The sequence below is a fragment of the Sarcophilus harrisii genome, chromosome 6 (genome assembly GCF_902635505.1).
Source record: "Sarcophilus harrisii chromosome 6, mSarHar1.11, whole genome shotgun sequence".
Lineage (NCBI taxonomy): Eukaryota > Metazoa > Chordata > Mammalia > Dasyuromorphia > Dasyuridae > Sarcophilus > Sarcophilus harrisii.
In genome coordinates this window covers 80,510,947-80,538,549 of record NC_045431.1, presented here as the reverse complement: position 1 = coordinate 80,538,549, position 27,603 = coordinate 80,510,947, and the positions used below count along the sequence as shown (strand labels likewise).

Sequence of the window (27,603 nt, the reverse complement as noted above, 5' to 3'; positions counted from 1 at the left end):
CTGTTTGAGGCAAGTAGTGCTCATAAGTAAAATATTGGGAAGGAGGGAAAGGGGAAAAGGAAAGAAAAAAGTATAATTTGGAGCTAATAAGATGGCAGGAAATACAGAATTAGTAGTTTTAACTGTAAATATAAATGAGGTGAATTCTCCCATAAAATGTTAAGTGGATAGCAGACTAGATAAAAAGCCAGAATTCTACAACATATTGTTTTCAAGAAACACATTTAAATCAAAGCAATACATACAGAGTAAAGGTAAAAGGCTGGAGGAGAATCTATTATGCTTCAGGTGAAATTAAAAAAAAAAAAAAAAAGCAGGGGTAGCTATCCTGATTTCAGATCAAGCAAAAGCAAAAATTGATCTAATTAAAAAAGATAAAGAAGGACTCTATATTTTGCTAAAACACTTTCTGCACAAATAAAGTCAGATATAAACAATTGAAAAAATATCTAGTGCTCTTGGATAGGTAGAGTGAATATAATAAAGATGACAATACTACCTAATCTAATCTATTTACTTAGTGCTATACCAATCAAACCCGCAAAAAACTCTTTTACTGATCTAGAAAAAATAACAACAAAATTAATCTGGAAGAACAAAAGGTCAAGACTTTCAAAGGAATTAATGAAGAGAAAAGCAAATGAAGGTGGCCTAGCTGCACCATATCTAAAACTATATTATAAAGCAGCTGTCACCAAAAGTATTTGGTATTGGCTAAGAAATAGACTAATTGGTGAGTAGAATAGGTTAGGTTCAAAGGACAAAACAGCCAATAACTTTAATTATCTAGTGTTTGACAAATCCAAAGACCCTATTTTTGGGATAAGAATTCACTATTTGTCAAAAACTGCTGGGAAAATTGAAAACTAGCATGGCAGGAAGTAGGCACTGACCCACACTTAACACTATAAACCAAGAGAAGGTCAAAATGGGTTCATGATCTAGGTATAAAGAATGAGATTATAAATAAATTGGAAGAGCATAGGATAGTTTACCTCTCAGATATGTGGAGGAGGAAAGAATTTGTGACCAAAGAAGAACTAGAGATCATTATTGATCACAAAACAGATACTTTTGATTATATTAAGTTTAAAAGTGTTTGTACAAACAAAACAAATGCAGACAAGATTAGAAGGGAAGCAATAAACTGGGAAAACATTTTTACATCCAAAGGTTCTGATAAAGGCCTCATTTCCAAAATATAAAGAGAAATTACTCAAATTTATAAGAAATCAAGCTATTCTCCAATTGATAAATGGTCTAAGGATATGAATAGACAATTTTCAGATGAAGAAATTGAAATTCAAATTAAGACAACTCTAAGATATCACTACACACCTGTCAGATTGGCTAAGATGACAGGAAAAAATAATGCTAAATGTTCTAGGGGATGTGGGAAAATTGGGACACTGATACATTGCTGGTGGAACTGTGAACCGATCCAACCATTCTGAAGAGCAATATGGAACTATGTTCAACAGGTTATCAAACTGTGCATACCCTTTGATCCAGCAGTATAACTACTGGGCTTATATCCCAAAAAGATCGTAAAGGAGGGAAAGGGACCCACATGCACAAAAATTTTTGTGGCAGCCCACTTTGTAATGGCAAAAAACTGGAAACTGAGTGGATGCCCATCAATTGGAGAATGGTTGAATAAGTTATGCTATATGAATGTTATGGAATATTATTGCTTTATAAGAAACAACCAGCAGGATGATTTCAGAGTCTTAGAGAGACCTACATGAATTGATGCTAAGTGAAATGAGCAGAACCAGGAGATCATTATGCACAGCAACAACAAGACTATACGATGATCAATTGTGATAGACATGGCTCTCTTCAACAATGAGAGGATTCAAACCAGTTCCACTTGTGCAGTGATGAAAAGAGCCATATATACTCAGAAAGAGGACTATGGGAACTGAGTGTGAAACACAACATAACATTCTCACTTTCTTTGTTGTTATTTGCTTGCATTTTATTTTGTTTCTCAGTTTTTCTTTTTCTTCCTTCTTGATCTGATTTTTCTTGTGCAACAAGATAATTGTATAAATATGTATATATATATATATATACATATATATATATATATATATATTTGATCCAATGTGTTTTTCAACATATTTAACATGTATTGGACTACCTGCCAACTAGGGAAGAGGGTGTGGGAAAGGAGGGGAAAATTCGGAACAAAAGGTTATGCAAGGATCAATTTTGGAAAAATTACCCATGCATATGCTTTGTAAATAAAAAGCTTTAATAAAAAATAGATATTGTAGGAAAAGATAGATTTTTATTTCCCTTATAATTTGCTAACCTAATGAGGAAAATATCCCAGTATCTCAGATACAACGTTAGATATGCGGGTATTGAAGACAAATGATGAAAGGTAAGCCAAAAAGTTGAGAGTGTACCAGGATACTATCATTGCTGTTTAGTGGGTTGGAAAAGACACTTACCTTCCCAGTGGCCAGTTTTTTTATTTCAATAATTGTAGATGAAACATATATAGATAGTTGGTCTTTTGTAATTATGGCCAGATTTTGGGGAATCCCATGTGCAAGCCTTTTCATCTTGAATTTGCAGCCATCTAAGTTTGGCCTGGGTCAAAATCGATTTTCTGCTACCTTCTTGTCAAAATATCCTGTTGCTGCAGTGACTTCAGGAATGGGCTTTGCTTTCCACCCTGTAATAGAATCCCGAACATCCAGGGAACAGTTTCTTGGAAATCAGGAATAAAATTTTGTAAGGGCATTGATTGTAACAAATTATATGGGCCTTGGCTGCTGGGATTTGTTTTGGGTTTTTTTTTTTTAATGGAAAGCTATGTGCTATAATAGTCAAATGGCTATATCATCAGGTTTTTACTTCTACCCGAGATCTGACCTCAAACACTTAGGAGATAAAGATAGTGTGATACATCCACAAGACTTCATCAAAGAGACATTGACATGGCAGCAAGATAATTGTATAAATATGTATGCATATATTGGATTTAACATATATTTCTACCATGTTTAACATGTATTAGACTACTTGCCATCTAGGGGAGGGGTGGCGAAAGGGGGGATTGGAACACAAGGATTTTCAACGGCTAATATTGAATAATTATGTTTTTGAAAAATGTATGCATTTGTTTTGAAAAATAAAAAGCTTTAATAAAGAAAAAAGAGACATTGACATGGAGGCCCTGATCATTGTGGATGCAGTATCTGGACAATTTGCTTTGGTGCAAAGTGCTAAGAAGTCTTCTCTGGGGAACAAGGGTAACTTTTTGTTTAGTAGTTTTTCAGTCAAGTCCAACTCTTCATAATCCTATTTGTGGTTTTCATGTCAGAGATGACAGATTGTTTTGCCACTTCCTTCTCTGACGTTTTCCAGATGAAGAAACTAAGGCAAATAGAGTTAGTGACTTGTCCAAGGTCATAGCTAGTAAGTGTCTGAGGATGAATCTTTCTGATTCCAGAGCTGGTACTCTACTGTGCCACTTACCTCCCCAGAAAGGATAATAGACATGATTGCTAAGGTAGATTAAAATGATACAAAACTTTTTTCTTGTCTGTTTTTAAATTCTGATTTTCATAGAATTTGGGAAAGGAATTAGACCAGATATCGAAATGATGTCTGGCAAAGAGACTCAAGAATCATGTCTGTTGGGCCACAGGAGCAATCAACATTCACATTTAGCTACTACATGGGTAGAGGAATTGTTCAAGTTGATGTGATATTCTAACTAAGAACCCATCATAGCAAAGATCCCTACAGTGGATTTGTAGCTTGTGATGCTTTCAGGTATGATATATTTTTAAGAACATTGTTGAAATCTATGTATCATTTCTACAACGTCATTTTAATTTAACCAGTAGTTTCAAGTCCATCCTAACAAACATTGGCTAACAAGCTGTCAAAATGACTGATTTAAATTGTTTTAGTTGATGGATAAACCAGACTAAATATTCAGCCTATGAGCTTCATCTGGGACTTCTTGCACTAGTCAAAAGCTATTTATCTGAAGACTGATGGCATGGAATAGTGTAAGATGCTACCAAGGCAAATTCCCCTCCCTTTTGGCATGGGATGCACACGGCAGCTCCAGGAACTGCTCAGATGATGGATGTGAATTCAGTAGCTGGACAAAATGTATATTGCCTCACTCTCAGTACAACATTTCACACAGAGAGAAAATTAAGATACGTACATCAAACAGCCAGGACAAAAGACATCAAGAAAAAATCCATATTTATTGCTTTCCAGACTTGTGTCAAATGTATATGAACACAGTATTTCAAAAGGTTTGAAATATTTTCCCCCAGTTTTCTTTAAGAGCCTGAGTTTCAGCCCTTATTTGAGATGAGATCGGAGAAAAAGAATATGTGCTGAAGGAATTCTCAGCAATATTTCAAGACAATTTCATATCTGTTATTTCATTAGAATCTTTAGTATAAGTTCTAATTAGCCATCATGCTTTTTCATATAGTAAGAAGGGGACTAGGCTATACTCAGAAGGCCTGGGTTCAAATCCTGCTTCTGCCATTTACTGGGGGAATCATTTCATATCTCTACCTCAATTTACCAATCTGCAAAAGGATACTGCAAAAAGAATACTAAAGCACTCTCTGCTTTAGTATTGATATGAATAATACTTTTATAATTGTTGAACTGCAAGAGCTCCGTAAACATGATTTCTGAAGAGCTATTGTTTTCTTTTCAGGTTTTAAGAAAGAGTTTCTTTGTGTTTTATGTAAGTATATGTCTCTACTACAGTCCTTCACTAAAGCCTAATTATCCATGGAGATGACCTTTTGATGCCATGTCTCAAGTATAATTTCACCATAGAATTCCCTTCATCATCCAGGGTTTCCTCACCCTGAAATCTTCATTAACCCTTGTTGTCTTCTTACCGTCAGTCTTCCCTGCAGCATTCAGGTCCCCTTATTTCATTGGTGAGCTCCTCCTGGAGTTTCCATTTTGGCAAAAAATCCCAGACTTGGCCAACCTCCATTTCTTTCTATGTGTTTGTTGCCTTGTCTTTACTAGGGGTACAAGGAAAGACCAAAAAAAGTTTCTGTCCTTAAGGAACTCACATTATAATTAGCAAAATAGCATATAAATAAGTAGTTAGATTGATATATTATACATATTATGTATACATATGTACATATGTATGTACATATTATGACATAGATAAGGGAGTACATGGAGATGATGCATAGAAACAGTACATAGATGGATAGCTAAGATAGATAGATAGATGATGGATGGATGGGTGGATGGATGGATGATAGAGTAGACAAATTATTCACAGGTAGATATAGTAGATAGATGATAGATAGGGAACTAGATGATAGATAAATGACAGAAAGAATAGAGAAATTATTGATAGGTAGATACAGTAGATTACAGTAGATAGGTGATAGGTAGCGATGATAGATGATTAATAGAGTAGATAGATGATAGATATGGTAGATAGATGATTTATATATATATATATATATATATATATATATAATGGATGGAAGAGTATATAGATGATATATAGACACATACATGGATGATAGAGAGATATGGTAGATAGATGATAGACAGAAAGACAGATAGATAGATAGATAGAAAGATAGATAGATGAGAGGAACAGACAGACAGAAGGCAATCTGAAAGGATAAAGAGTAAACTGTCTTAGCAACAGGGAGGGGCCAGAGAGTCTTGAAAGAAGTTGGGGAAATGATGAAGTAAAGATAAAGGATCCAAGAATTTCAAGTCTAAGGATGAGCCAAAGCACTAGCTATGTGAAATCTTTCTTAATTTCTCCCCAACTGCTAGTACTGTCTCTCCCAAACTACCTAGTACACAATACTTTTTTTTCATGATCATGGGCCATACCCTGCCAGCCTTCTATCCTCCATTATCTCTTAAAATCTGACCAAGTTCTTGTTTGTTTTTTTCATGACACTATTCATCTCATTTTCTGCCACCCACTTTTCTTCTTGCCTTCAATTTTCCCAAGATTCCAACAATAGAATTTGTTAAATGCTTATTAACCGATTAGGCATGAAAATATTCATAATTCTTTTTATACCAGATTATAACTGTTCTGTCACAAATACAACCAAAGAATCATTCATTTAGTGACATTACTTTTGCCACATTTCTAGAGCAATACTAATTTGATTCAACAATCCACTTTGCTGCCCTTGGGCAGCAAAGATCAGCTGCACAATTTCTTTACTTATATCTAGCAGCATCGGGAAAATTATTTTCATCTTCATGCCAATAATTTATTTGAGCAATAGAGCAACAGATTTGCATCTATTTCCATTAAGACTCTTGCCTTCCTATGTTCTCTTGAAATTACAGGACAATTCTTCAATGGATCCCAGCAGTGCAAAGATAACATCAATGTTCCAATGATAATTTATATGTAAGCATCAGGAAATATAATTGCTAAAAACAGGCAACAACAAAGGGACTCTGTACTACTTAGGGGCACATATAGTAAATAAAGCATCTGCAAATGGGATTCTTAATTGAACTTTCAGGGAAGGAGGATCATTTTAAATCTATTTTTGATCTTTGAAATTTGAGACTGAATATGTGTGTATGTATACACACATATGTACATCTATTTGTATGTCCATGTGCATATTTAAATACATATATAGGAATGGATATGAATAATCTTGTTTAAAATCCTGGTTCTGCTACTTTACCCCTCACCCCTGTGAGAGCTCAGAAGAGTAAATTTTCCTCTTCGAGTCTAAGTCCTTAAGCTATAAAGTAAAGCTGTTAAAACTAAATGTCTCTAAGATGCCTATCTAGAAATAAGAATTCTATCTAAATTCTAGAATTCTATAGTTACCAGAGCTAGATCTGTGAACATGTATGACTTCATATTTAAACACACATTTATGTATATCAATACATATACATATTTAAATGAACTACATATGTAAATATTACATATACTTTCATAAGTCATCTAGATTGTATAGTTTAGATTGTATATGTGAATAGAGTGCCAAGGCCTAGGGTCAGGAAGATCTGAGTCCAAATGTGGCCTTAGACACTTAACTAGCTATATAATCATGGGCAATCATTTGACTCTATTATTTGCCTCAGTTTCCTCATGTGTAAAATGTTCTAGAAAAGGAAATGGCAAACCACTATAGAATCTTTGCTAATAAAACCCTTAAAATGGTCACAAAGAGCTATATATAACTGAAGATGACTAAACAAAAAAAAACAATAATTATATATTTTATATAAATAATATATGATATCTAACATATATGTTAGATATATTCATATATCATATTTTTTTTTAGAATTTTACCTTCTTCCAAGGGAGGCAAATATATTCTATTTCTAAAGATCTTTTTGTTCACCATGATCCCAAATCAAATACTTTTTATATTATTCAGCTACATTTGGGTATACTATTTAGTCTGGTGATAGAGGGCTTTAATTTCATTTTTAAAGTTCCTTCTTGAGTTTGGCAAAGGTTTCTTACCAATTGCTTCTTCCTGATAGGTTTTTGTTAGATTTTTGTAACTTGAGAGTATTGCAATGCACAATTTTTCCCAGTGCAATCCAGGCTGAGTTCTTCCTCCTGTTGATTGAGGTCCCAATTTATCTTCTGTCCTCCAGCATTGCTAGTTTTCTTTCTCTGTGGATTGTTAAGTTGATTTCTTTTTATTCTATGGCATTTGCTGAGACACCTGTGTATCATCTTAGGGCTTGATTAATTGAATACAATATAATTCACAATATCAAATTGCTCCCAGGCAGAAAAGTCTATAATTTAAATTTAATAGTGATATTATATGACCATGTAGGACACTGGAATTGGAACTAAAAAAGCCTGGGTTCCTTCTTCAAACATTTACTAGCTCTGTCATTTTAAGGACATTATTTAACCTGGGACTCAGTTTCCTCATATGTAAAATGAGAGGGATTAGATTCTTTCCAAGGTCTAATTCTATGATACTATAGATTGTAGACAACTCTCAATAATTTGAACCACAGGAAATCTAAACAAGCATTTCTTGAGCAACATATAGAGGAGTTTATATCCTATAGGGAGAAATATATAATATTATGTTGTTCAGTTGTACCCAACTCTTCAGACCCCTATTTGGGGTTTTCTTAGGAGATATACTGGAGTGATTTGCAATTTCCTTTTCCAGCTCATTTTTATAGTAGAGGAAACTGAGGCAAACAGGGCTAGTAACTTGTCTGGAATCACATAAATAGTGTCTGAGACCACATTTGAATTCGTCTGTCTTCCTGATTCCAGAACTTGTGTGCTATGTATTGCAGAATAAATACACAATAAATATAGGCACTTTCAGAGAAAAAAAATTGTAAGGAAATGACCTTATGGATAAAGTAGCACTTGAGCCCAGTAGAAGAAAACTAGAGAATTAAGAGACAAAGATAAGAAGAGAGCATTCTAGGCATGGGGTAAGGAACACAGCCTTGGCAAAGGTAGAGAGATAGAAGATGAAATATCTCTCTCTCTCTCTCTCTCACACACACACACACACACACACACACACACACACACACAAGAAACACTCATTAATCCAGTTTAGAGAAACTGAATGGTGTATCCATGAAAAGAATCTGTAATCAGCATGGTAAAATAGGCTAGAACTAGAATATGAAAGACTTTAAACGCTAGAGAAATTTATATCTGATTTTAGGAGGGGCAAAAATCTATCATCCAGATTTTCCCCTTCAGGAAGCAGTTACAATGAACACATTTTATATTCAGAGAGACAAAATGTATTTTTTTAATTGATAAGAAAGAATTTTAAGAGCATTTATGAATCTTTCATAGTTTCCAGCCCAAAGTCCTTGTCTCTAATATAAGCAATCTGATTAGTTTCTAGTGAAAGTTACTCATACAGGATTCTTCCAGACCTATTTATATGCAAGTACTAATTCAAATTAGTTGTGTGATCTACAGCAGTGGTATTAAACTCAGAAATGGGGGAAGGCACTAACCCATACATAATTATTCATGTAGATACATTTTGATTTAGACAAGCATATGTTAACATTAACATTATTTTAAGTATTGCCCTATTACATTTTACTCTGGTTTGGACACACTTGGGAATGTTGCAGGGGACTAGATGCAATCATGTATTTGAAATCTCTGATCTAGAGTGATCCTGAGGCTACTTACAATATTATATTCAATAAAAACTTGACTATGGAGCTCCTCTAATCCAGGAGTGCTAAGAAACAAATTTGTGTTAATCCAGCACAAAATTTCCATTTTGATCTCATCCTATGAGGATAAACAAGTATTTTTCCATTTGTTTGTTTATCAATGCCTTCTGGTTCTGGCACAGAAAGTGGTGGCAATTTTACTTGGGAACTGGAATTCTGTTGGCCTGATTTCTGGGTATAGCTTCACCACAAACTCTATCGTTCTTGATGAATGAGAATTAGCTTAGATGACCTTGAAAATTTCTTCTACATTCAACTTCACTGATTTTATTGAAGTAAGCAGCATCCCTAGAAAACCAAATACAGATCTGAAATTAGTTTTTGTAATTGTTCTATCTGGGCCTCCCATACATGTTCTGGGAGAGACAGGAGTCTAGATTATTGTCTTAAGAAAGATATAGCCTAGAATATTTCAGAATGATCTTGTCACCTTACTAGAAAATCAACCTCTTACTACCAGGGAAGGTAGCAAGTCTCTCAATAAGTCACATGTTTTTATTAAATGCTTACTATGGAGATTTTTGCCCCTCCTAAAATCAGATATAAATTTCTCTAGCGTTTAAAGTCTTTCATATTCTAGTTCTAGCCTATTTTACCATGCTGATTACAGATTCTTTTCATGGATACACCATTCAGTTTCTCTAAACTGGATTAATGAGTGTTTCTCGTGTGTGTGTGTGTGTGTGTGTGTGTGTGTGTGTATGTGAGAGAGAGAGAAAGAGAGATATTTCATCTTCTATCTCTCTACCTTTGCCAAGGCTGTGTTCCTTACCCCATGCCTAGAATGCTCTCTTCTTATCTTTGTCTCTTAATTCTCTAGTTTTCTTCTACTGGGCTCAAATACTATTAAATGCTTACAAGGTATCTTGTAAAATACTGGGCATACAAAGAAGGGGGAAAAAACAATCCCAAGAAGTTTATATTCTAATATATATGTGTATGTACAATACACATATCCATACAGACATATATATATATATGCATGTATGTAGATATATACATATATAATGATATTCTAATATATGTATTAAAGAAAAATATTATTATATGAATTTTAGGCACAAGTTTTCCAGAAATAATTTTTATTCAATTTAAAATTAATTTAATGTCGAAGACATTTCTAGCTTAGAAAGATGCCCAAATCAGCCCTCTAACCCAAGACAATTTGAGGTACATTAATAGATATCCTAAACAATGAAACTATATTAAGATGTGAAAATACAGCTTTCAGTTAACATTCCAGAAAAAAATCACTTAATATTGTATCATCTCTATTCAAATTATTGTATTTTTTCCTTGACTACTGCGCTCAAGATTTATAAGCACATCCTTTCTATGATCAATATCTTAATACTTAAATGGGGAAAAACATCAAATCTGCCCAAGTACAACATAATTATGGCTAGAAGGGATGCTAGATGTCTAATCCAATCTCCTCTTTGTAAAGGTGAGGGGAACTGAAGCCCAGAGACATGAAGGTACTTTGACAATGTCATAGACTAATTAACAAAATCTATATTGGAACTCAGATGTCTTTACTCCTTTGTTCTTTCTACCAACCGTAATTCAGTAACTTTTAAAGCACAAAATGTAAGCTATTATGAAGAAACAAATGAATACATCTCTTGCAATTTTACTATTAGTTCCATGATTAAGCAAGACATGAGTTGGAATTTAGCTAGGTGACACCAAGCTGTGTGTGTGTGTGTGTGAAAGGGGGCATGGGAGGGAGAGAGATGGAGGGAGGGAAGGAGAGAGAGAAAAAGAGAGGCAGGGAGGGAGAGAGGGAGAGAGCGACAGAGGGACAAAGGGAGAGAGGAAGAGAGGGATGAAGGAGAAAAGGAGAGAGGAAGGGAAGAAGAGAGAGAGAAGGAATAAAGGAAGGAGAAAGGCAGGGAGGGAGAGAGGGGCAGAGGGACAGAAGGAGGGAGGGAGAGAGGGAGAGAGGAAGGGAGGGAGGGAAGAAGTAAAAGAGTGAGGAAGGAAATAAAAGAGAGGGAGGGGGAGAGGCAGGAGAAAGGGAGGGAGGGAGAAGCAAAGAAACAAAGAGAAAGAAAGAGAGAGATTAAGCACTCATAATATATAGAGAAGAGAAAGAAGAGATGCTAGATGTCACATCTTTAATTTCATGATTGGATGGAAAGCTATAGAGAATCTTAGATCTTATCAAGCTTATTACTTGCTAACTTTTTAAAAAGGGACTTTAGCAAAATTTGAGGGTTCTCCTACAATAGAATATCTCCTACACAAATGCTAAGATCTCAGATAATTCTTTGAGAGTACAGAGAACACAGAGATTTGTTTGCCAAAGCCACTTACTATTGTCATGAAGGATGTCTAGCAAGATTCCCTTTTATTGGTTCCAGTCTTCCAGATTCTCTTCCCAGAATATAGAGAACTCACTGGACATAGAGTCCAACCCACATATAAGTGTCTACTATAACACATCCAATAAGTGATCATGTAGCCTCTGTGCAAAGATCTCTATCAAGAGAAAACCCACTACTGAGGAAGAATTTCCTTACATCTATCTTTTGCTATTGCTCTTTTTTCTTTGTGGGCCAATCAGAGACCTAATGCCTCTTCTTTGTGAGAGTCCTTTAAATACTTGAAGATCACTATCATATCTTAGCCCAACCTCACTATCAAGTTTAATCTTCTTTATCTTTTCCCCCTTATCTCTTTCTTCTTTAGAATTTTACATAAATTTTGATTTTAAAATTAACAATAATTTTCAACTATCAAGTATTTTTTTCTCCCTCCTAGTTCCCTCTATCCACTGAATGGAGTGAGAAAAACAAAGACAGAGATTGAGTGAGAAAAAGAACAAATATGCAAGTGTCATATAAACTTAAAAATCAAAACAAACTCTTATATTGGTCATGTCTAAAAGCATATTTATTATTCTACAAAGTAATACATCATTTTTCTGTCATGAGGTAGACAGCATTCTGCCAATGAACTTAGTAACCTAATGTTCAATAAATCCCCAAACCTCAACTACTTGTAAAAATGTTCTTTCAGCTGACCTCCATAAGTCATAAATTCAAGGTTCTTTATCATCCTGGTAGTTGTATGCCAGATGCTCTCTAGCTTACCTGTGTCCTTCCTAAATTGTAATGCCTATTATCAAATACTGCAAAACATATTAGGTCTTTTGTTTTGTTGATGGCCCTGAATTAATTGCAGCAAACCTTGGAATATTGAAGAGTCTCTTAAATCAAATTGGTAGCCATTCAAAAAGTTCAGCATTAATACCCAAATTGGAAAAACAAATGGATTAAGAGGACTTATTGAACAGACTCTGAAATGCAGTTGAATGGACAACCTATTTAGGTCCTCTAATGATAGGTAAAACTTGGTCAGATTTTGCAAATGGACAATGAATTCACCAGGCCCAAAATTGAATAGGATGAAGAGCTCAGGCTGTATTGCATTGGGGAGGGGAAAAAAAACAACATATTGCATTACTTTCAATAATACCAAGTATCTCCTTGAAGTAAAAAACTCATCTTTTTTAATTAGTAGTCTTCTTAAGATTTAATAGAGCTATAATTCAAGTAATAATACAATTTGTAAGAAAGAAAAATTGGAATTCAGTTAAGAACAGCAGTGTGACAAAGCCAACTTGTGATGACTCAAGAATACTGACTGCTATGAATTTTCAGTGTGAATGGTTGTACCTTGGAGAGTGCAAAGACTTAAGAAAGAGATGAATAAAATATTAATAATCGAGATCAAACATTAAATTATGTTGTATTTAAAAATTTTATGGAAAGTTGGTTATTAAACATTTACCATAATTTACCATAAGAAATTTATCCTAATAAATGGTTGCTTCTAGACTAAGAAATACATAGTAAATAAAGCAATATATTATGAATAATACATTAATGTACCTACTATTTTCACTCTTACTATAGAGCATCCCAACACTTTAAAAAAAGTTTTTAAAATGTATGTATGTTTATACACATGTATATACATCATATGTTATTTTATATATATGTAATTTCTTGTATATATTCTATATATACAAGAAATATATATACATATATATCTATATATATACATATATATTCTATATATATATGTGTGTGTATAATTCATTATTCATAATACACAAACACCACCAACAACAACACAAAGGCCAACAGAAAAAATTCTAGACCTCCAGAGTTGAGCTATTATAACTTCTGAGCCTTATTTTTCATTGCCCTCTCTCTTACAGGAGCTTCTATCCCAAAAAGCTAACTAGTTTAGGCAAAATAAAACAATGCTAAGGAAAAGCAGCTCTAATTTTCAATCTATTCTGGTTTTCGTGGAGTTCCCCATGTTATTTTCCAGAGAATAGTAGAACTCCACATCTAAACCTTTTTTGGATGCTCCCAATCCTACTTCCAAGTATTTTATGACTCACCCAATATGTTTAATGTTTTATTAAATGATATAAAAATATCTGTACAACAGATCATCTCCTCTATCTTTTCCATTGAACTTTGTTAAGAGTTATTTCCTAGGGTCATAGACCCTTCTCACAGTCAAATAAAACCTACAGATCTTCTCAGAATACCATTTTAAATAGCTCAAAATAAATTATATGGTCAATCAGCTAAAATGAAATAATTATTGATCACGTTGAAATAAAGTTATCAAAATAAACCAGATTAAGAATTTTTCTAGTGATTGTCACACAACTACTTAAGTCAGAGCACATGGAGAATTTCTACTCAAAATGCTTTATATTTCTAGCTACTAACTAGCTTTCCATTGATACAATGTTTAGTATCTTCACTTATATAAAATGGATGGTTGAAGCAAGGATCTTTTTGATGTTTGTCCATATTGTCTGAACCAATTATGTAAGTAAGAAAGAGATGGTCTACTGTACAAACATTTTCTATATCACTTTTTAAAATATCAAAAATATTGAATGAGCAATAAAATGCTTGGAGATAGAATTATGAGAATAGAAAAACAAAGATCCTAAAATGAAACTAGGAAATTCATTTTTCTCTCTCAGTTTCTTCACCATGCCAAAGTAACTTTTTCTTTCATGTGTAGGACCAAATGTAGAGTCTTGGAATGACTTATTTTGGTTCTACCCCTATTGGGAAATTCCATTCACCTTCTCTGTACCTCTTTCTTAACTGTTAAGCTCCCTTTGTTTACCATTTTATTTTTTTTTAATCACATAGGAGGTATTTGAACAAAAGTTATATCATTGATCCAGGTATATAGAATTGAATGAATTCCATTTTACTCTGCTTATAGGCTATAAGTGGACTATATTGTATTTGACAAATAACAATACCAGACATGATCATAACTTTCTACAAAGTAACTGGCAATCTCCTATAGAAATAGGAGACTGAGCTTGGTAATGAAGGATCAGATACATATCAAATCATTACTATCCTAATCTCTTCTGCATGTATGCTGTACAGTCCCCTAGCCAGTAAAGAACTCAGTCATGGATGTTATAGGCCCCTGACTCTACAAGATAGAAGTTAGCTACCAATCTTCCAAAAAACACAATACATCAATGCAAATGTTATAGTAGGAAAGAGTTCCCACCCCAGAAATTCCCCACACTTATGAAATCACAGGTTTGGACCAGATATAGAATGGTATATCTGTGTGTGTATATATATATATATGTACATATATATATACATATACATATATAAATATATATGCACAAACATGCATGTACAAATTATAAGTTGAAAGATCTGTGATATCATCAATGTCTATGCTCCATATAATAGCCCATAAAATGTAATTCATTAAAGGAATTACTGTGTTCATATTCTTTTATTGTTCATATTCTTTCATTGGTGTTCCATCCAACATGCTAGGGGTTATTCCTCTATATTTCTTGGTATTTTGTAGATAGCAATGGAACATGCTAGCTCAGCCCATCAATTCTCCCTTGCTTCTGGTAAATGGCTGGCTCACCTTCTTTTCTGATCACATATCACAGAAATATGTATAATAATAATAATAATATTTTGAATATTGAATATTGAAAAATGACATTTAATTAATATTTCAAGATCTGTGACTTTAGGTGCATTGTCTAATTAGTTCTCTCAACACCCTCTTAAAGTAAATGTGATTATTAGTCCCATTTTGCAAATGAGAAAAATACATCTCTGAGAAGAATGCCCAGGTCATTCAGCTGGGGTAATTGTCTGAGGTAGAAATAAAAACTAGATCTGAGCCTAGTAGCCATCCACTACCATGGATGTGTTTTTATCAATGTCTGTGATACATATAAATATACAAAATATGTAAGTGCATATATTTGAAAGGTATAAATAATGAAAAGTAGAAAGTTTTAACTAACAAAAATAAGAATAGGAAAAGTAGTCATCTGAAACAGCATGATTACCTTTCACTGGATAAATTTACTTCATTTTCAAAGGTATAAATGGTTAAGAGCTGCAGAAAACAAGGAGCTTAATGTGCTATCTACTATTCCTGGCTGCTGCTAGCTTGAGTAATTGAAAAGGAGCTACTTTCTAGTTGTTTGTCTTTCAATGCCCTTGGAAAAAGCTATCCTTTTGAAATGTACTTCATCTTTTTTTTCTCCAAATCTTTACCATCCTTTCTATCCAGGATGATTCAGTAAACAAAACAGAATCAACTATTAAGCTAGAATCTTTCCAATTCAGTAAACCATTTGAAAGCAATTTAAACACAATTACAGTTAACTCTGGTTAATTCAAAATTCAGGGGACCCACGAAAAGAGAGTTTCAAATTTATGCCATATCTCGTCTTAACTTCAAATGAACAGGGAACAGTGTTTGTCAAAATGGTTTCTTCAAATTCAACCTGACTGACCCTGATGACCTGATAACAAGGGGGAAGCAAATCTTTAAAAATTCCATTTATTAATGGATTCTTTTCCAGAAGGAAAATTTAGGAAGATTCTAAGTTTATTTACTCTATGCTAACATGAGCAATGAGGTCGGAGCTGCTGAATGCGCCTTATCCAGACTGTATCCTGGTCATCAGAGTGAAATTTGTTGTTTTCGTTGTCTGTGTGACCCATTTGGGGTTTTCTTGGCAAAAATACTGGAGTGGTCTGACATATTCTTCTCCAGCTCATTTCATAGATGAGGAAACTGAGGTAAAGAGGGTTAAGTGATTTCCTTAAGTGACTGCAGCTTTATACAACTAGTAAGTATCTGAGGTTGAATCTGACTCAATTATTCAAGCCCAGAGCTCTAGTGACTGTTCCACTGTGAATTAGACCCTGTGTTATTCAACTAATTTCAATCCATCCTTGTATGGGGTTGTAGCAAGGGAATTGGGAATATATCACTAGAATATACTTACGGCTTTCTGAAAAGCTTCATGCTTTGCTGTTAACACATTTTGCTTTAACAGGCAAGTCACTTCCCAGTGAACAATTTAGTTTTCATTTTCCCCTTCTGATAATACCTTCCCATGTACATATAAAAGCAATTAAACAAAATGGTTTAATATAAAGGTTGTAGCTGATATCATTTGCATCTTTCCACTATAACAACTTGCCATTTTCTAGGAGAAAGAAAGGCTACATATTTTTACTTCATTTTTCTGGAACCAATACTTTCCCTTGTATTTGATCTGAGTTGGGCTACCTTTCAATACTGTCTTGTTTAGACTACTGTAGTCATTACAAGGAGGGAAGAGTTAGCATTTATTAAGAGCTTACTGTATCCTAGACTTTACAAATATTATCTGCTTTACAAATATTATCTCATTATCTTCATAACTCTGTGAAGCAGATGCTATTATTATCTGCATTTTACTGTTGAGGAAACTGAGGGAGACAGAAGGTAAGTGACTTGCCCAGTATCACACAATTATTCATGGCAAATTTGAACTCTTGACTCCCAGCTTAGTGTTCTATTCACTGCACCATCTGGTTACCTCTAGGAGATTGTTCTCCTGTTGCTGTTTTCTTTGTTCTGGACTAGTTCATATAAGAGAAAGGTCTGGGAAAGCTTCCAGTTTAACAGGGCCATCCTTAAAATGACACAAAAAATTCACTTCTAGATTTATTCAGGGGGCTATATCCTAGCACCACACCCAGAATGAAAAAACAGGCCTTTTATCTCATTTTTTCATAAAACTGTTGCATAATTAATATGATGTGAGAGCAACCCTAGAATCAATAAAATATACCAGCTTTCATTCAGCCAAAGATTTTAAGTCCTATCATTTCTACTTTTGTAGCATCTCCTCCCTCCTTCCCTTCCTCCTCTCTCTCTCCCTTTCCTCCTTCTCTCCCTCTTTCCCTCCTTTTTTTCTTCCCCCTCTCTCCCTCCTCCTCTCTCCCTCTCTTCCCCTCTACCCATTTATCTCTCACTCCCGCCTTTCTTCTCTTTCCCCCTCTATCTCTTCCCCTCTTCTCTTCTCTCTCTCTCTCTCTCTCTCTCTCTCTCTCTCTCTCTCTCTCTCCTCTTTCTGTCTCTGATTCAGTGTCTGTCTGTCCCAATCTCAGTCTGTCTCTGTCTCTGTGTGTATGTGTGTGTCTCTCTCACTTCTTCTGAAGTGTTATGTTTAGTTTGTATATGTTTATGTTTAGTATGTATATCTGTATCTGTATATATAAGTGTATATGCATATGTATACACACAATTACATAAACAGACATGTATTTGTGTGTGTATGTGCATGTAAATTCATTGGTTTGGGTAATCATTCAGGTTGTAAATATGACAGATCTGCTGTGCCCAAATTCCATTCTTTATCTATTACAGTGCGCTGATTCTTTCAGAGCTTCCACCATCACATTCTATTCCTTTAAATCTTGGCCCTTTCAGTCCTACTTGACATAAGTAGGACACTTTCTTTTTTTTTTTTTTTTTTTTTTAGTAGGACACTTTCTAAAAAGATGCAGAACTAACTTTAGGCATCTCTAAAGACAAGAAAGAACTCCAGAACAGTGATGTCCCCTACATTAACTGATGCTTACTTATTTAAACTTTTGTAAAAGAAATGACCACATAAGTTTTTTTTTTCTTTATGTGGTTCCCATATCATCAATTTATTTAAAGGTTACAATCTTTAAAACCCTCATTTTTCAGGTAAACTGCCATATAACAACACCTTTTCATTGTAATACTTCTCCAATAGATTCTTAAAATGTCATTCAAGATTTCACATGTATCTGTATTAATTAGACAACCAAACATTAGCTTACAAAGCATAAAATGAGAAAGGAATTGTGAGATAACAAAATGTCCAAAAAATTTGTGAAGGTTGCTGATGGACTGCACACACGTTGTGAGTCAGCAGGATGATATGGAAACCAAAAAAGAAAAAATCTCTTTGTACTGCATTAAAAGAAATAGAGTTTCTAGGAACAAGAAGGCAATAGTCCCATTGTTTTCTGCCTACATCAGAACTCATCTGGAGTAGTATGTTCAATTCTAAGTACATTTATGGAAAGATACTGAAAAACTAAGAGAGTATCCAGAGTGAGACAACTAGGATGGTTAAGGGCCTTGAGTCAATGCTATATAAGGAGTGATTGAAGGAACTATGGATGATTCACTGGAGATGAGATTCATTGGAGAAAAGGAGATTCATTGGGAGTCTGGGAGTGGAATAAGAGTAATATTAAACCAGTATTCAAATATTTGAAAATTCCCCAGATCTATTAGCCTAAGAAATAAGGTTAGATTGCAGCATTACCTATTCTAAATAAAGTTATGCTGCCCTGTAAAAACAAAAATAAAATCACTACTCTCTTTCTAGATGTTTATTAACTTATCCTTTAAAAATTAATTTTTGAACCTTGCTAGAAATATTAAGCAAGTTTACTTGCACATAGTCTTTTCGGAATATTAATACATTCTTAATCATCTGTGCCTACATTACCTTTCAAATTTTTCATGATCTTTAAGAGATTATCAGCAGTGGTCAGCAATGACAAGCTATCAAGATGTAAGGTTAAGTGACCAAAAGTCATCAAAGAAGTAGGTAGGGATGTGCTCTCTCTAGGGGAGTACTGGTAAATGTATAACAACCAGCTTTCTGGAGAGGAGAAAATTATGAGCTTAGCATACTTTTAAAATTTAATCTGCCCTATTAACTTTTTTCAATAATTTTCTTGAGTCTCAAACCAACAAGAAAATAAATCAATCCCTAATTTATAGAGTTTGCCAATTTCTAAGTTATAAATACAATGAAAATTTAATAATTGATTCTGATGAGCCATTCTGAAGTGGCTTCAGCACAGTTCAGTCTTTTTATTCTCTGTTTAGTTTAATTTTGTTTTGTTTTAACATAGAGGAAAATTGGAACTCAGACCTTTTGATACTAAAACTCAGGTATTTTTAGTACACAATATTATCAAAACCAAACTTCATTAACCTTTCCCAATTTCTATAATAAGAAGAAACTCTAGCTCTCATATGTTTTTTATCTTTTTATTAGCAGCTAATTACTTTCAGGCTCTTGGCCTGTTTCTTGAGAAGACTCTTTAACCAGAGTTGAGTCAGCTTCTCTGCCATCTGTGGTTGCCCAATCTCCATCTCTAATGCTGAGATTCATCTTTAAAAAAAATCCTCCTCCTTGTTCCCAACCATACAGGCCTTCTGAATGAATTCTTCTTTCTGAACTTCTTTCAGCACTGTCCCAGATTAAGTCATTTATAGAAGCTTCTTTTTAATTATGTCATTCACAGAAGCATTAGGCTCTTTTCAGAGGAAAGCATGAAGCTCTTTTCCAAATGTGGGGCCCCATATTATGTCAAAAGGCTCTAAAATGATCTGCTTTCTTTTCCACCAACATGTGCAGCTTAAAGTGCCTACAAAAGTACTTGGATCCTGAATATGGAGAAGCCTGCTTAACAATAGATTCCTCCTACCTATCCCCATTTCACATGCTATAGCAGGAAATGTTTGGGGTTCTTCAATCACAGAAATAACTTTTCTCCCAGTGCTGGTTTGTGATCGTTTTTCTTTTTTAATGAGGCAAGGAAGTTCAGAAATATATGGGGAAAACCAAGGCTAAAGGAGAAAAAAAATTAACTCAAGGTTATGCAATATATCAGTTAGGAAGAGAATTCAGATGTCAACTCCAGTTCAAGTGTTGTTCCCATTAGACCCCTGAGAAATGTATGAGACCTTCCATATCCTTGATGGGAATCAACATGCTGTGATTACTAAAGTAAATGCAAAGCAATTTATAAAATGAAAGTCTCCATATTGTATGCCAAAAAAAAATATAATCTGTAATTAGAATAAAATGCTTTTTTCATTGCTGGAGCTAGGAATAAAATGACCTCCAAATCAATGAAGTCTTCACTGCTAACAAGTCACTAAAATTATATTCTGATGTGCAAAGACTCATGAAAGGGAAGAAAGCATTTAAAGATATTCTAGGACATTGGCTCACCTTCATGCAAAATCACTTAGGGGCAATATCCTTGGCCAACTGGGTGGCAGGATATTTATCAATAATTCTATTTATGCATTTTTAATTATAATGTCACCACACTTATCCTCTAGGATATCCTTGTGGAAAAGGATCTCAATATCATCCATGATTCATTACCCCGGAAATGGTAAAGTGATTGAATAAGTAGAAAGTGTCCAACCATAGATGTGTCTATTACCATCAAGGACAATAGTAGAAAACCAGAGCAGTTTTCCACCAAAAAGGAAAAATTCAGAACTAGAAAATTAGGGGAAGAAATTAGTGAGGAGTTTCAGTCTCCAATCTATTTATGAATCCATCATAAACTTAACAAATAACATATAGAATACTTAAATGTTTACAAAGCATTTTCTTTCTAACAAAACAGCAATGTAGGAAGCACAAGCATTTTTCCCATTTCACAACAAAAGGAAACTGAGACAAAGAGACTGGAGGAAGGGGTGACTAGCAAGGGTTACACAGCTAATAAATTTTGGAACTGGTATTCAAATTGAGGGCATTTTCTGAAACCCAAACTCAGTGCTCTTTCACTAAATAATCATCCTTTCTCCTTCAGGTTTAAATCACAGTTCCTTTAATCTCTCTCAGGAGGTCTAATTTCAACCCTTTAAATATATGTATCTAGCTACTTTTTAAAAACTCTCATCACCCTCTCCACTTTTTCACTGAAGTGATGGACAATTCACTAGGTTCTTCTTTGAAAAGACAATTGGAATGGACACTTTAGCACATTTCTAAGCTTCAATTCTGAGAGTAGTAGTCTGCCATCGTTCAGATAGGGCGATGATGCACCTGACCAATCATATATATAGCTAATACTTAGGCTACTGTCATTTTCAGGAGAAGATATTGGGCTTTCGTGCTTTCACTCCAACTGTTTCAATCTATGGGTGTAGAATAGAGTCAGGAACCCCACCCAAAGCCATAGGGACCTCAAGCTCAGACTTCAGAACCCCTCACTCATTATAACTGGGCTTTAAACAGCTAAGTAGCTCTTTAGGGCAGAGTCCATCATGATGGCTCCATTTCCCTATGTAGGAAGCAAAATGGAATCGAAGTTTTCTTAAACTGGAAAGAACTATAAAGATCATCCAACACAAGTGAAGAAAAAAAAAGACCACATTGGAAATAGATCTTCTACAAGACCACACAGTTTGGTAGAAGAGTCACATTGTTTGGTGTGATAGTGGGTGAGAGCAAATTATGGGATCTTAGAACTGGAAAAGAATTCAGAGTCTAGTAAATCTAGCATGTGCCTAAAAACAAATCTTCTATTCCTTGACGAGCATTCACTCAATCTTCAGATTAAAACCTTTTCTAGCACTGATGAACATAGTACTTTCTCGGGCATCCTACCCACTTTCAGACAGCTTAAATTTTTGGAACTTTTTTGTTTTTCAAAACAACAACACCACCAAAAAACAAAACAAAACAAAAAGCTTGACCTTTCTTCTGCTAATGGCAGCTAAGTTGCATAAAGGATAGAGAGCTAAATCTGGAGTCAGAAGTTCCTGCCTTGAAATCCAGCCTCAGAAATTTGCTAGTTGTGTGACCCTAAACAGATTATTTAATCTCTGTCTCTGTTCCTTGTCTGTAAAATGGGGGTAATTATAGCACCTATTTCTCAGGTTTGTTGTGAGTATCAAACAAGATATTTGTAAGATGCTTTGCAAACTTTAAAGAGGTATATAAATGTTACTTATTATTGTTATTATTATTATTTATTCTATCCCATGATTCTAGTTCTACTTTCTGCACTCAAACAGAGCAAGTCAAGTATTTCCCCCATGTGCCGGACTTTCAAAGGCCTGAAGACAACAATCATGTCCCTTTCCCTCAAGACTTCTCTTTTCAGTCTAAATATCCCCAGTTCCTTAAATTGAACATATGATCTGTCATAGCATGTTCTCCAAGCCCCTAAAAGCCTTTCTTGGCAAGTCTTACAAATTACCAATAGCCTCTCTAAAATATGATTTTTCACTTATTTTGCCTCTGTGAGTCATTCAGCACTAAAACCGAAATTGCTTAGGATTACTTTTGTACCATTGTTTTGTTTCTGTGTTTTGTTTTGAGCATGTCTTGGTTTCCCAGATAGAGCATGAGTTCTTTTAAAATGAGGACTCAAATAGCATACTTTTTTGTGTCCTTTGTACATGACAGGAATTCAAAAAAGCACTTTTAAAAAAGGAAAGGGCATTCAAGCAAGAAGAACCTTTAAAAATTACCAATCTCATTTTCTAGATCCTTCAATATGTACCACCTAGTTGTTGCCCAGGACCAAAAAAGAGTAAGTCAAACAGGAAGGCAGTAGAATTATGGTTTTCCCCCTCCTCAATTATCTAAAAGTTAAAGTAATAAAGTAACATTTTGACTCTATATTTTAAAAGCACTTCTTGAAAATGATTCTTAGAGTCTCCATTTCTTTCCCATATCAAAATAAAAGCTGAACAGCTAAAATGTTAAAACTACTAAAGCAAAACATTAGTGCATGTAGTACCAAAATTCCACAGCTAGGAAAGTTTTCTTGAGCACTTTAAGTCTTCACAATTCTGCACTGCAAGTTAACTTGAAGACATCTGCCAAGTATCTAAAATGATGCTGTGGAAAATGCCTCCCCTCCCACCCCTACACTGTCATTTCAATTTAGAAGCAAAACTTAGAAAAAAAAATTAGAAGGAAAACTTTTTTTTCCTTTTATTATTTCAAGAAGTACTTCCCCCCAAGAAAGTACATCCCATATTATCAAAGGATAAATCTTTCTCTTCAAAAGAAGTATGTTGTTTCCTTTAGTCTCCTGTCCTATTATTATTTGAAATAAGCCATCAAGATACGTGAATTTTCCTGAACCCAATCACCCAAACAGCTGCTGTTGTCAAAATCACTGAACTGGAAGACTAGAGAGGAATTTTGACATCTGTATTAGTGATCTGCCCTCCAGGTTAAAAACTGCATTCATTTCTTTGGATTAATATGACAACTCTGAGATATTATCATTCAGATTATCTAGAGACTGACAAGTACAAATTAGATAAACTCCAACTCAAATATTATATGGCAGGTTTGGCTTGGTGATTTTTTAATTGTCTCCAAGACAAATTGTCACTGATAAAAACAAATTCTAACCATATATTCTACTGTTATCAAATATGTAAATTGCTAAAATATAAGGGGATATATGCTAAAATTAAAACAATTTAGAGAAAATTGATATAGAACATAAACAAAGATGACATGCAAATTTTTGAAGCATTTCATTTTTTTCTGAGAATAGGGTTGAAATAAGGTAAACTTTTGTTTGACAAAGAGCTATATAAAAATATTAGCTATGGAATTTTTTTTGGTCTGAAATTGTGACTTCATTAGTATAGACAACTCCTGTGAAGAAACTCAAGCCACAAATAGCAATAAGGTGAGAAAAAATTAAGGAAACAATTATAGGTCAAATAGAGCAAAAAATTTTCTTATATATGGATAATATGATAGTTTACTTAGAAAACCCCAGATAATCAGCAAACAAGCTGAGACTACAGATTCACTAAAGTAGAAACAATAAAATAAATCCACAAAAAAGACTGTAATTTTTTTAACAAATCCAGGAGGGAGAGATAGAAAGTATCAAACTACAAGACATGTGAAATATTTATCTGAACAGAACTGTAAGCAATTATATATATATATATATATATATACATATATATACTATATTTTAACTGTTTATAATATAGGATATAATATAATATCTTAAACAAATGTTTCCTATATCTATGTTTGTATGTGTGTATATTTCCCAGCCATAAAAGCTCATATATGTTTGAAGGTAGGTAGAATCTCCACAAAGAGAGGCTTTAAGACCTAGTTTTATAAATTCTGAAAAATATAGTTCCAAGGTATGTTATTTCTTCTCATCTGAAGAAAATCTATGGAGATACTGAGAGAGAAAAAGATGATTGAAAATAACTTGGCAAAATCAGAGTTGATAAAGGAGTGAGTAATGGAAAAGACAGTTTGAGCTGCACATTTTGAATAACAATTAAAATAGGAGTATTAAGGCAGCTGACAAAAGATTCAATTTCCCTTAGTTTATTCACACCCCTAAGAAGGACTGTTACTAGAACAGACTGAAGGCAACTGATGTGTTTGTGATTCCAGCTCTGTTTAAGGAGGTAATATATTTTAATTTCCATTTCTTTCTTCTTAAGGGGCTTTATTCAAGATTTATCTATTTTTAAAAGTTGCTTATACATTCTGATTAAGTAGTATCTTTAAATGTTATAATGTAAAAACAATAGATAATAATGTTTTTTTAAAAGTCTTTTTTACATTAATTTAAGTTGATGTCCTGCAATCTCCCTGAATAATTCCATTTCTTCTTTCTTGATTTACCCAGAATGTGTCATGCTTCCACAGACAAGGGCCTGAAACATTTAAATACATTTGATGTTCCTTCTTTGTCTTTCTTTTATTTTCTTTTTTTGGTCAAACTAAGTAACACTACATGCTTCATTAATTTCTAATATAACATAAAAGTTCCAGTTCCTTCATTTTGGTCATTCTCTTCCTAATGCATTCATTTTGTCAATGTCACTTTTAAAATATGAATCAAGAATTGAGCTCAATACTCCAGATATGCTCTGTCTAGAAAAGGGTACAACAGGGCTATTAACTTTTTTATTGTGTTCTTTTGCATACTTCTTTTAATGTAGCCCAGGTCTGTATTTTCTCTTTGTGCTTGGGATTTCTTGCTTAGTTTCACCAAGTTAATGGTACACCCATTTCCACATCCATTTCGTAGAAACTAAAATCAAACCATATCCTCCTCACTCCAATTGTGTACTTACTTGTTCAGTCGATTTGTTTTGAACCTAAACATAGTACTTCATAAATTTTCCTATAAAATTGTATAAGTTTTGGTTCCAGTCTTTCCAGTTTATATACTCCCTTCACTGGCACCCCTGAATTTTATTCTATTATTCTACCTCAAAGCTCATTCCAGCTTTGTGGAATGGATATCAGGTGGCACGATGGGTAGAGGGCTGGATCTGGAGTCAGGAAAACTTGAATTCAAATCCTGACTCAGATACTTACTAACTGTATCCTTAGGCTCTGCCTCCTTGTCCTCATCTATAAATGGGGATAGTAATTACCCCTATTTTACAAGATTATTATGAGAATAAAATGAGATATTTGAAAAGCACTTTGTAAACTTTTAAGCACTATACAACCACTATCTATTATTATGTCTTCATGGTATGTTTTCATTTTATTTTTAATATTAAATAGATTAAGCCATGTTAGATCTCACTTCCATTTTAAAATAAATCCATTGGTCATATAGAAAGTTATCCAAAAAGATATCTATTGACCTAATTATATTATGATCCAGATCACATTTCTCTCTTGAACATAAGAATATCATGTGACAGTTTGTCAACTGTTTTGCTGAATTCAATAAATATTATATATGTCTGACATATCTCAAGAAACTTGATTTGTTCTTTTTTACCCATCTTTTGTTCATGGACTTTGAAAATATGAGACCATCATGGAGTTTTTTGTGAAGCCTTAAATGATTCCTCTATTTTTAATCAAAATAATCTGTGACTATTTCATTATAATTTTTATGAGACTGTTCTTTTCTCTTAAGCCATCTAATAAAATCACATAAACCTAACTACTTGTAAAAATCAAACTTTTATTAATTTTTAACATAATTTCCCTCAATACCCTTCTGCTTACACCTCCCAAAGAGCCATTCCGTATAACAAATAGAATTTTTAATTGAAAAAAAAAAAAAGGAAAATCAGCCAAACTAATTAATGCATTAGGAAAGTGTAAAAATATATGCAATGAACAATACTTATAGATCTTCCATCTCTGCAAAGAAATAGGGTGAAGTGAGCTTCTCCTATCTTTTCTTTTGAAACCTGCTTATTCTTTATACTTTTATATTATATGCTTTTGGGAGTTATTCTTTCCATTTACATTATATTTGTTTTGTATATTATTTGCTTTGCTATGCATACTTCATTCTGCATCAATTCATGTAGGTTTTCCCATGCTTCTCTGAATTCATCACATTAGTTATTTCTTATAACACAATAGTATTCACTTATGTTCATGAGCTATAATTTGTTTACCCAATCAATGGTCTACTCTATGTCCAATCCTTTGTCCTGTTGTAAGGTCCTGCTGTAAAAATTTTCTTATATAAGGGGAATTTCTTACTTGTGATTTCTTTGCAGTCTAAGAATTGAGGTAGAATCAATAGGTCAAAGGATATTGGCATTTTAATCAATTTATTTGCATAGTTTCAAATTTCTTTACAAAATAATCATAATGATTCCCAGCTCTAATAACAATATATTGGTGTACTTTTCTTCCCAAAACCTCTCAAGCATTGACTAGTACCATCTTTTGTATCTTTGCCAACTTTTGGAGTATGAGGGGAAACCTCAGGATTGTTTAAATTTGCATGTTACATTAATTTTTATGTGTATGCAGAAGCTTTTCTGTTTCATATAATCAAAGTTATCTATTAATCTTCTGTAATTAACTCTATCCCTTGTTTGATTAAAAATACCTCTCCTAAAGCAATTTAGAATTATACCCCCAAATCTATAAACTTTATATGCCCTTTGAACTAAAATGGATAAAAGAAAGAGGGAAAAGACCCATATGTCTATCTCAACTGACAACCAGTATACCAAGAGAGAAACAAATATAGGTATGAATTTCTTCTTTGGAATTCAAGACAATATATATGCATCAAGAGGTCTTACCACTTATTTTATTTTATCTTATTTTCATTTTCATTTAGCAAACAAAAAATAACAAACTAAATATACAAAAGTTTAACAACCTAGTTAAATCTACTGTCAATGATTAATAATCCTTCCTCTTCTTTATTTAACCTTATT

At 33.7% G+C, this 27,603-nt stretch overlaps 1 pseudogene; it reads left to right on the top strand.

The window, feature by feature from the left end:
- The first annotated feature begins 3,184 nt into the window (after window positions 1-3,184).
- Window positions 3,185-27,603, top strand: part of LOC100931688 — a 36,097-nt pseudogene continuing 11,678 nt past the window's right edge.